Raw genomic sequence first — 12,300 nt, 5'->3', positions numbered from 1 at the left:
CAGTGCAGGGGTCCCTTTGATTATTAGAAATAACTTGTGACTTCTGGAAATCATTCAACTGTATTTACATTACAATAAGACGAGGACTTTTAAAACTAGCACTGTGACATATTTTGGGGTTTTAGTTTGATAAATAACCTTATGCAATCTGCTATGGTGACGTAAGCACAGGCCACTTAGAGATAGAATTTAATTTGTTTCATATAAGACAACTTATACAACTTTCTCCAAAATTTTACTGAAATTCAACTAGCTTATTTTTTAGGATTTTATTTCATTTATCCAGATAATACATATCCTATCTAGTCAGCTATGACGAAATGACCTTTCCCATTGCAGAGTCTTTGTGTCCTACTATTTGACTTATGAGCTAGGATTTCAGTAGCTTTGTTTTCCAAGAAGTACAACAGTTTATCTTTACCCACAAAGGAGAGACAAGCAGAATTCTTCAAGAATGATGTGAGCTCTCAGAGCAAATAGCCTCTTCTGAGGAAATGGTTTATATGGACAAGAGAGAGGATTGGATTTTTACAAAGAACTATGAAGCCATTTACCATAAAAGAGAAAAAAATAGGAGCACAAGGAAACTTTAATTTAGGGTTATATAATAAAATACAAAGGACAGTGAAGTAATAAACTAAACTTATATACAAAACAATGCCAAGAGTATGCCTAGTATAACTAGAATATGTAGTTTTATAGTTTGAATGTTTTCTAAACTTTCAAACAACTTTTTAAAGAGAGAAATGTGTTGAGAATTTATAAATATCTATTTCATCAGAAAAACACAATTTCTGTCAACTGAGTAGATAGTTATACTGCATACTATCTAAATATCTGTATTTTATTCAAATCAATATTCTTGATGTTTTTATGCACAATGCCAAGCAATCTGAAGTTTCCAATTATCTTCAGGTATGGAGTATCTGTGTGTGGAAATTTCCTACCTTTAAGGTCAGGGGTCACAACAGAAATCAGTGTAGTTTGGCACATTTAGTGTTTATTTTTGTCTAGTCTAAGACATGACCTTCCTTACCTGTCAAATCCTCAAATATTAATCAGCAAGGACCTTGGAGAAATCAATGCATTTTCATACCTTCTTTTATTCTACTGTATAAAGAAAAACCTTACCCTCTTTCTAATAAAATTTTCATTTCAATTATAAGTTATTTTTATTTTGGAAATTTTTGTATATACTTACGCCAAACCAAGATTTTCTATAGCGATACCAGACATGGTTGTTCTGGTAGAACTATAGGTGGGTTTGAAGGCATAATGCACAAAGACAGACATGGTTTAGCACAACTCACTTTCCACTTGCATATCAAGTGCAAAAGTGTAGTTGAATATGCTCTAGAAAGAATATGGCTTCTCATCACTTCTTCCTTTCCTTGTTTCACTCTAAAAGAAACACAGATTTAATGGATCATATTTCCTATACTGGGACACACTAGAGTTGTTGGGAGTGAAATTTTCCAAAGAAAAGGATTACAATGTAAATAATAATCAGGTAGAAGTTGTCTCTTCTTCTTTCCCATTATTTCAAAGGGACTGAACTGATAAACTCTAATCATTTTTCTTTCTTCCCTTCCCGGTGGCAGGGAATCATTTAACAAATACTTGTTGTTCAATAATGATTAGAAAGACATGATTATAATTCAATATCCTTACAAGTGTACTGCTAATGGAGATAAGCAGGGGTGGGGGGATGTTGTAGGGGGAAGCAGGGAGAGACAGATGGTAAGAAAGATCAGTCTTCATATTGAGAGCTTTCCTAGTGTTTTAGTGCTAACCCTGATACTAGTGCCCTTCATTTTGACTAAAGAGTTTTCTTCATAGAGAAAAAAAAAACTATCAAAAGTCACAGGATTGAGATTAATAAATGAGAAAAATGTTACCATATCTGTGAAAATACTTGTGATCACTTCTTTTTTTTTTTCTTCCAGTATTGTTGAGATATAATTGACATATAGCACTGTACAAATTTAAGGTGTACAGCAGGATGATTTGACTTACAAACATCATGAAATATTTATCACAAGTTCAGTAAACATTTATCATCTTATATTGATAAAAAGTTAAAGAACTAGTAAAAAGATATTTTCCCTTGTGATGAGAACTCTTAGAATTTACTCTCTTAACAACTATCATATATAAAATGCAGCCGTGTAAATTATATTTATCATGTTGTATATTACACCCTTAGTATTTATTTATCCTTATAGCTGGAAGTTTGTACCTTGGGACTATCTTTATCCTACTCCCCCCACCCTACTCTCCACCCCCAGTAACCACAATTCTGATGTTTTTCAATGAGTTTGTTATTTTCATTTGTTTGTTTTGAAGTATAATTGACTGAAAACACTATATGATTTGATATTTCTATACATTTCAAAATGATCACCATGTTTAAGTCCACTTACGATCTGTCACAATGCTAAGATATGATATACTTCAATTCAGTTCAGTTCAGTCGCTCAGTGGTGGCCGATTCTTTGCAACCCCATGAATCACAGCACGCCAGGCCTCCCTGTCCATCACCAACTCCTGGAGTTCACTCAAACTCATGTCCATCGAGTTGGTGATGCCATCCAGCCATCTCATTCTCTGTCATCCCCTTCTCCTCCCGCCCCCAATCCTTCCCAGCATCAGAGTCTTTTCCAGTGAGGCAGCTCTTCGCATGAGGTGGCCAAAGTATTGCAGTTTCAGCTTTAGCATCAGTCCTTCCAATGAACACCCAGGATCGATCTCCTTTAGAATGTACTGGTTGGATCTACTTGCAGTCCAAGGGACTCTCAAGAGTCTTCTCCAGCACCACAGTTCAAAAGCACCAATTCTGGAGAACGAAATGGCAACCCACTCCAGTACTCTTGCCTGGAATATCCCATGGACAGAGGAGCCTGGTAGGCTACAGTCCATGGGGTCGCAAAGAGTCGGACACTACTGAGTGACTTTACTTTACTTTCCTGTAACATCTTATATTCTTTTTTTTTTACTGCCCCCAAATTGTGAGGAATTTTTTAAAAAATACACATTGCAGTCTTTTCAGTTATTTTTCATGACAACATAATCTGCTTGATATAATGTTATCCTTCTTGCCTCCCCCAATACTTAAAATCTTATTAAAGTTTTTTCTTTTTGAAACCTTTTTAAAAAAACAACAAAAGCATCAATTCTTCAGCGATCAGCTTTCTTCACAGTCCAACTCTCACATCCATACATGACCACTGGAAAAACCATAGCCTTGACTAGACGGACCTTTGTTAGCAAAGTAATGTCTCCCCCCGCCTTTTTTTTTATTCTAATTGGAGGCAAATTACTTTGCATTATTGTATTGGTTTTGCCATACATTGACGTGAATCTGCCCCAGGTGTACATATGTTCCCCATCTTGAACCCCTCTCCCACCTCCCTCCCCATCCCATCCCTCTGGTTCATTCCATATCTTATCTAGGTTGGTCATAACTTTCCTTCTAAGGAGTAAGCGTCTTTTAATTTCATGGCTGCAATTTAGGTCAGGAAGCAACAATTAGAACCAGATATAGAACAACAGACTTGTTTAAAATTGGGAAAAGAGTACATCAAGGCTGTATGCTGTCACCCTTCTTATTTAATTTATATTCAGAGTACATCATGTGAAATGCCAGGCTGGATGAAGCACAAGCTAGAATCAAGATGGAGGGAGAAATATCAATAACCTCAGATATGCAGATGACACCACCCTTATGGCAGAAAGCAAAGAGGAACTAAAGCACCTATAATGAAGGTGAAAGAGGAGAGTGAAAAAACTGGTTTAAAATTCAACATTCAAAAACCTAAGATCATGGTGTCTGGTCCCATCACTTCATGGCAAATAGATGGGGAAACAATGGAAACAGACTTTATTTTGGGGGACTCCAAAATCACTGCAGATGGTGATTGCAGCCATGAAATTAAAAGATGCTTGAAGCTATGACCAACCTAGATAGCATATTAAAAAGCAGAGACATTACTTTGCCAACAAAGGTCTGTATAGTTAAAGCTATTGTTTTTCCAGTAATTGTGTATGGATGTGACAGTTGGACCATAAAGAAGGTTGACCATCGAAGAAATGATGCTTTTGAACCATCGTGTTGGAGAAGATTCTTGAGAGTCCCTTGAACTGCAAGGAAATCAAACCAGTCCATCCTAAAGGAATTCAGTCTTGAATGTTCATTGGCAGGAGGGATGATGAAGCTGAAGCTGCAATGCTTTGGCCACCTGATAAGAACAGACTCATTAGAAAATGCCCTGATACTGGGAAAGATTGAAAGCAGGAGGAGAAAGGGACAACAGAGGATGAGATGGCTGAATGGCATCACCGAGTCAATGGACAGGGGTTTGAGCAAGCTCCAGGAGATAGTTAAGGACAGGGAAGCCTGACATACTGCAGTCCATGGGTTCACAGAATCAGACACGATAAGCGACTGAACAACAACAACAGTTTGTAGAATCATTTGTTCTAGTTCTGTGAAAAATGCCACTGACACTCTGACAGGGATTGCAATGAATCTGTGGATTGTCTTGTGTAGTGTAGCCATTTTAATAATAGTAAAACTGCAATACTTTGGCCACCTCATGCGACGAGTTGACTCACTGGAAAAGACTCTGATGCTGGGAAAGGTTGGGGGCGGGAGGAGAAGGGGACGACGGAGAATGAGATGGCTGGATGGCATCACCGACTCTGTGGACATGAGTTTGAGTGTACTCCGGGAGTTGGTGATGGACAGGGAGGCCTGGCGTGCTGTGATTCATGGGGTCACGGAGAGTCGGACATGACTGAGCGACTGAACTGAACTGAACTGAACTGAATCCTCCCAGCTGATGAACAAGATACATTTTTCCATCTGTTTGTGTCATCTTCAACTTGTTTAATCAATGTCTTACAGTTTTCCAAGTACAGGCATTTAACCTCTTTAGTTAGATTTATTGCTGGACATTTTATTCCTTTTCAGGCAATTGTGATTGGGACTGTTTCTTTTTCTTTCTGTAGATTATTATTGATGTATAGAAATGCAATAGATTTATGCATCTTGTATCCTGTAACTTTTCTGAATTTATTGATGAGTTCTAGTGGTTTCGGGGTGGTGTCTTTAGGCAAACATCATTGACAAACAGTGATAGTTCTAATTTTTCCATTCCATTTTAGATTTCCTTTTATTTAACTTTTTGGTCTAATTGCTGTAGCTACATCTTTCGTTGAATAAAAGTTGTAAGAGTGGTTATCCTTGTCTTTTTGCTTATCCTAATGATCGCTTAAGGTGAATGATGTCGGATTACTGATCTTGGGCAAGGGAGCTATATATTTTTTAATTGGTCATTACAATAAATCAGGGCTTCCCTGATAGTTCAGTTGGTAAAGACTCTGCCTGCAATGCAAGAGACCCAGGTTCAATTTCTGGGTTGGGAAGATCCGCTGGAGAAGGGATAGGCTACCCACTCCAGTATTCTTGGGCTTCCCTTGTGGCTCAGCTGGTAAAGAATTCGCCTGCAATGTGGGAAACCTGGGTTAGATCCCTGGGTTGGGAAGATCCCCTGGAGAAGGGAAAGGCTACCCACTCCAGTATTCTGGCCTGGACAATAAATCAAAATAATGTCTCAAGGTTGTAAAGATCTTACCAGACCCAATCCCACAATTTACATTCTAAGATAACAAGATTAGAACTTAACAATAGAAAGGTCTTACCAGACCCACTCCCATAATATACATTTTAACTTAACAGGATTAGTCAGAAGGTTTCCAAGAAGGAGAAACTGTCCTCAATCAGAATACACTGTTATAGAATCCTTACTAAGGAACCAAAGAATAGCAAGGAGAGATAAGAAAGCCTTCCTCAGCAATCAATGCAAAGAAATAGAGGAAAACAACAGAATAGGAAAAACAAGAGATTTTTTCAAGAAAATTAAAGATATCAACATTTCATGCAAAGATGGGCTCGATAAAGGACAGAAATGGTATGGACCTAACAGAAGCAGAAGATATTAAGAAGAGGTGGCAAGACTACACAGAAGAACAGTACAAAAAGGATCTTCACAACAAAGATAATCATGATGGCGTGATCACTCACCTGGAACCAGACATCTTGGAATGTGAAGTCAAGTGGGCCTTAGAGAGCATCACTGTGAGCAAAGCTAGTGGAGGTGATGGAATTCCAATTGAGCTATTTCAAATCCTGAAAGATGATGCTGTGAAAGTACTGCACTCAATATGCCAGCAAATTTGGAAAACTCAGCAATGGCCACAGGACTGGAAAAGGTCAGTCTTCATTTCAATCCCAAAGAAAGGGAATGCCAAAGAATGTTCAAACTACCGCACAATTGCACTCATCTCACACGCTAGTAAAGTCATGCTCAAAATTCTCCAAGCCAGGCTTCAGCAATATGTGAACCATGAACTCCCCGATGTTCAAGCAGGTTTTAGAAAAAGCAGAGGCACCAGAGATCAAATTGCCAACATCCGCTGGATCATGGAGAAAGCAAGAGAGTTCCAGAAAAACATCTATTTCTGCTTCATTGACTATGCCGAAGCCTTTGACTGTGTCGATCACAATAAACTGTGGAACATTCTGAAAGAGATGGGAATACCAGACCACCTGACCTGCCTCTTGAGAAACCTGTATGCAGGTCAGGAAGCAACAGTTAGAACTGGACATGGAACAACAGACTGGTTCCAAATAGGAAAAGGAGTACATCAAGGCTGTATATTGTCACCCTGTTTATTTAACTTATATGCAGAGTACATCATGAAGAACGCTGGGCTGGAAGAAGCACAGGCTGGAATCAGGATTGCTGGGAGAAATATCAATAACCTCAGATATGCAGATGACACCACCCTTATGGCAGAAAGTGAAGAGGAACTCAAAGGCCTCTTGATGAAAGTGAAAGAGGAGAGTGAAAAGTTTGGCTTGAAGCTCAACATTCAGAAAACAAAGATCATGGCATCTGGTCCCATCACTTCATGGGAAATAGATGGGGAAACAGTGGAAACAGTGTCAGACTTTATTTTGGGGGGCTCCAAAATCACTGCGGATGCTGATTGCAGCCAGGAAATTAAAAGACGCTTGCTTCTTGGAATTAAAGTTATGACCAACCTAGATAGCATATTAAAAAGCAGAGACATTACCTTGCCAACCAAGGTCCGTCTAGTCAAGGCTATGGTTTTTCCCGTGGTCATGTATGGATGTGAGAGTTGGACTGTGAGGAAAGCTGAGCGCCGAAGAATTGATGCTTTTGAACTGTGGTGCTGGAGAAGACTCTTGAGAGTTCCTTGGACTGTGAGGAGAGCCAACCAGTCCATTCTAAAGGAGATCGATCCTGGGTGTTCATTGGAAGGACTGATGCTAAATCTGAAACTGCAATACTTTGGCCACCTCATGCGACAAGTTGACTCACTGGAAAGACTCTGATGCTGGGAGGGATTGCGGGTGGGAGGAGACGGGGATGACACAGAATGAGATGCCTGGATGGCATCACTGACTCGATGGACATGAGTTTGAGTGAACTGCAGGAGTTGGTGATGGACAGGGAGGCCTGGCGTGCTGTGATTCATGGGGTCGCAAAGAGTCGGACACAACTGAGCGACTGAACTGAACTGACTAAAATGCAACAGAAAACCCTTCAAAATTTTTGAGAGCGTTCTAATATCTCTGGCCACATTGTGTACTTACTTTAGTACAGATAACATACTTGTATAACTTCCAGAGCATATCCATCCCACTCTCCTTAAGTGGGATGAGCTTCTGTAATCTGTCTTAAATGACTAACAGAGATTGAATGAACCAAAATAAAAAATACTGTTATCTCTTCCTTTCACTGGTCTATTATGGAGAAAACCTTTTTTTCAGTAGAGAATTTAGCAGACTTTTCATTTTCTGCACCATTATACTCTTTCAGTGTATAAAACAGAGACAGAGACATCAATATATTTATGTATGATGTGTGCTGTGGAAGTATTTAAAATATTGACTGTATTTTTTTCTCCCAGATATGTGATCCTAAGATACATATACATACTAGTCTCTGTCTATAACCACGCTCCTTGCTCAAGGCACCTTAGTAGTTTCCAAAATGCTAACCAGGGCCACAAATCATATTCTAAGCCTGATTACCACATTTTTCTGAGTAGCACAAATTAGAATAATACTCATTAAATAGCAGTTATCACTGTTCAATTCAATTCCTCCTAACAGTAATTGCAATGAAAGAGACATTTTAAACTTTTAAGCAAGCCATATTTTCTGGGAGATTTTGTGTTTGTCTAAATCTTCAATCAAACCACGAATTTCCCATGATTTTTCCCCAGACTGAAAAGTAGAAAAGACATCTAAATAGTTTACTTGAAATGTCAGAAGAAATTCTCCTAGGAAAGGACAGATGGAACATGTATCAGCAGGTTATAGACTGTACCTAATTTTGAATATGTAATAATAAGTGCTCATGTCCACAGAGTTGGACACGACTGAGCGACTGAACTGAACTGAACTGAACTGAATAATAAGTGCTAAATATAATTAAAAGCTAAAGTGAGACAAGAAAAATAAGATCTTGGAGTGAGGATCAGGAATCCTATTTTCTATTGCTGCTATGTGGTCACATTTCCCATAGAGCATGAAAACATGAAATTCTTAAGCATCTCACTGTAACATTAATAAATGATGCTCCAAACCTTGTCCCTGGAGAGGTCATTCAATCTTTAACACTGAATAGTTTGGCTTTTGTCAAATGAAAACAGATCATTAGATGATTAAATGCAAGCGTGTGCATGTACCCAAGTGGGTGGTTTATTTGTATTTTGTTTCCAACCTTCCCCAAATCCTTTTACATAATAGAGGCAAAATAAAACACATTGTAGTCCCATTGGACATCCATAACACTCCATATACCACAATTTTCTGAGAAATCAGGACACTCTGAGACTGATTTGAACTGCTGTATTTGACCCCTTTGCAGAACATATCTCCTCAGTCTTCTCTTCATGTAACCTGTACTTGGCTTGTATTTAGCATTTAGCTAGGGAGAGCTAGCTGAGAACATTGCTTTTTAGAGCTCTTTGGCTGAAGACTGCCTTAAGAATCTCGATTAGGCTTTGACATTCAGACCTTGGAAAAAGAAGTAAATTCCACATCTTTAGTCTTATCATCCGATATGTATCCCTTTGGAGCTGGTCCTAAAGAAGCCCTGAATGAAAGTCAAAGACAGATGCTTCCCTCACATCTCACTTGACTGCTTAAAAAAAGAATTATTTCACACAAGAAGTTGTTCAGTTGAAAGAGATCGATAAAATAGAAGCATAAAATCTATCTTCCTGTTCAACCAAATGGCTAACAATAATTAACATGGGGGACATAAGAATACTTTAGATGCCTACAATTTTGTTTTAGAGGTCAAAAGAGAAGTATGTGAAAGATTTGATATTCCAGGGGCGGGGACAGTCTTGTTTTGTGGTCAGTTGCCACATAATTCATCAAAGTTAGCTGGCAAAATGTTGCATGTGAAGCTCTGCAGAACAACTTTCTTCCCCCTAGATTGAAATCATATAAGAAAAGGAATAAGATCTGCTGGCAAATGAGGACAATGGTAAATTCAACAAGTTCAATGGTAATTTCAATAGGACAGTTCACCAGCTGTATGAAAGTGTTTGGTTGGGAGATTAGAATTGAAAAATGCCAGAGTTAGAGGGGTCATTCAAACAAAAGGGAATTGCATCTCTATATTACATATTTATTGGCTATTTCCTGGATTTTCCCACGAAACAGGCACTGTATGTTGGCCTGTACATAAAGAAATAACGAATAAATTGGAACTTGAAATCTAAATTTATTTTTCTTTGTTAGTAAGCATAGAGGTTTATTGAGTTGCCTTAAGTCTGATTACTAGTAACCAGAAATTGGTGGGGGCCTCAGTTAATAGCTGTAACTCCCAGAAAACTTGATTTGTTTTTGCTGGTATTTGAAGTTACTATTACTACCCCAAGGCAGGACAATTAAATAACTCTCTTTCTTAACCATATAGAATATATTTTGTTCATAATCTCCTCATAAACTCAAGACCTACTTTATGCGGATAGTAGAAGAGGAAGATATTGATATATTTATATTTTTATTTAAAAATTGCTCAGTGAATGCTTGACACAAAGTAGGTACAATGCCAGGCACCTCAGGTTCAAAGATGGGGTCTTGTATAAGAGACCACAGTAATGGAGAATTCTAATTGGTCTCATTTAGTAGCTAGGATCAGTGATTCAGAAAATTCACTCAACTAAATACAAGAAGAAGCACGTGTGTTATAAGGATATATTTATTGCTATATGCTAATTATATATAATATATATCCTTATTATATATTCTCTCTCTATAAATATATGTACTATATATATGAAATTTGATACTTTCTAATAGTGCATTGTAGAGGAGACAGGGACCAAGACCATCCCCACGGAAAAGAAATGCAGAAGAGTGAAATGGCTGTCTGAGGAGGCCTTACAAATAGCTGTGAAAAGAAGAGAGGCGAAAAGCAAAGGAGAAAAGGAAAGATATAAGCATCTGAATGCAGAGTTCCAAAGAATAGCAAGGAGAGATAAGAAAGCCTTCCTCAGTGATCAATGCAAAGAAATAGAGGAAAACAACAGAATAGGAAAAACAAGAGATCTCTTCAAGAAAATTAGAGATTCCAAGGGAACATTTCATGCAAAGATGGGCTCGATAAAGGACAGAAATGGTATGGACCTAACAGAAGCAGAAGATATTAAGAAGAGGTGGCAAGAGTACACAGAAGAACTGTACAAAAAAGATCTTCATGAGCAAGATAGTCACGATAACGTGATCACTGACCTAGAGCCAGACATCTTGGAATGTGAAGTCAAGTGGGCCTTAGAAAGCATCACTACGAACAAAGCTAGTGGAGGTGATGGAATTCCAGTTGAGCTATTTCAAGTCTTGAAAGATGATGCTGTGAAAGTGCTGCACTCAATATGCCAGCAGATTTGGAAAACTCAGCAGTGGCCACAGGACTGGAAGAGGTCAGTCTTCATTCCAATCCCAAAGAAAGGCAATGCCAAAGAATGCTCAAACTACCGCACAATTGCACTCATCTCACACGCTAGTAAAGTCATGCTCAAAATTCTCCAAGCCAGGCTTCAGCAGTATGTAAACCGTGAACTCCCAGATGTTCAAGCAGGTTTTAGAAAAGGCAGAGGCACCAGAGATCAAATCGTCAACATCCGCTGGATCATGGAGAAAGCAAGAGAGTTCCAGAAAAACATCTATTTCTGCTTCATTGACTATGCCAAAGCCTTTGACTGTGTCGATCACAATAAACTGTGGAACATTCTGAAAGAGATGGGAATCCCAGACCACCTGACCTGCCTCTTGAGAAACCTGTATGCAGGTCAGGAAGCAACAGTTAGAACTGGACATGGAACAACAGACTGGTTCCAAATAGGAAAAGGTGTACGTCAAGGTTGTATATTGTCACCTTGCTTATTTAACTTATATGCAGAGTACATCATGAAGAACGCTGGGCTGGAAGAAGCACAAGCTGGAATCAAGATTGCTGGGAGAAATATTAATAATCTCAGATATGCAGATGACACTACCCTTATGGCAGAAAGTGAAGAGGAACTCAAAAGCCTCTTGATGAAAGTGAAAGAGGAGAGTGAAAAGGTTGGCTTGAAGCTCAACATTCAGAAAACAAAGATCATGGCATCTGGTCCCATCACTTCATGGGAAATAGATGGGAAAACAGTGGAAACATTGTCAGACTTTATTTTGGGGGGCTCCAAAATCACTGCGGATGCTGATTGCAGCCATGAAATTAAAAGACGCTTGCTCCTTGGAAGGAAAGTTATGACCAACCTTGATAGTATATTAAAAAGCAGAGACATTACTTTTCCAACCAAGGTCCGTCTAGTCAAGGCAATGGTTTTTCCCATGGTCATGTATGGATGTGAGAGTTGGACTGTGAAGAAAGCTGATCGTCGAAGAATCAATGCTTTTGAACTGTGGTGTTGGAGAAGACTCTTGAGAGTCCCTTGGACTGCAAGGAGATCCAACCAGTCCATTCTAAAGGAGATCAGTCCTGGATGTTCATTGGAGGGACTGATGCTAAAGCTGAAACTGCAATACTTTGGCCACCTCATGCGAAGAGTTGACTCACTGGAAAAGACTCTGATGCTGGGAAAGGTTGGGGGCGGTAGGAGAAGGGGATGACGGAGAATGAGATGGCTGGATGGCATCACCGACTCTGTGGACATGAGTTTGAGTGTACTCCGGGAGTTGGTGATGGA

Source organism: Moschus berezovskii, chromosome 6 (genome assembly GCF_049115385.1).
Source record: "Moschus berezovskii isolate FMDL1 chromosome 6, NW_MosBer_1.0, whole genome shotgun sequence".
NCBI lineage: Eukaryota > Metazoa > Chordata > Mammalia > Artiodactyla > Moschidae > Moschus > Moschus berezovskii.
The sequence above is the reverse complement of the archived record's forward strand: the minus strand, read 5'-3'. Positions refer to the sequence as shown.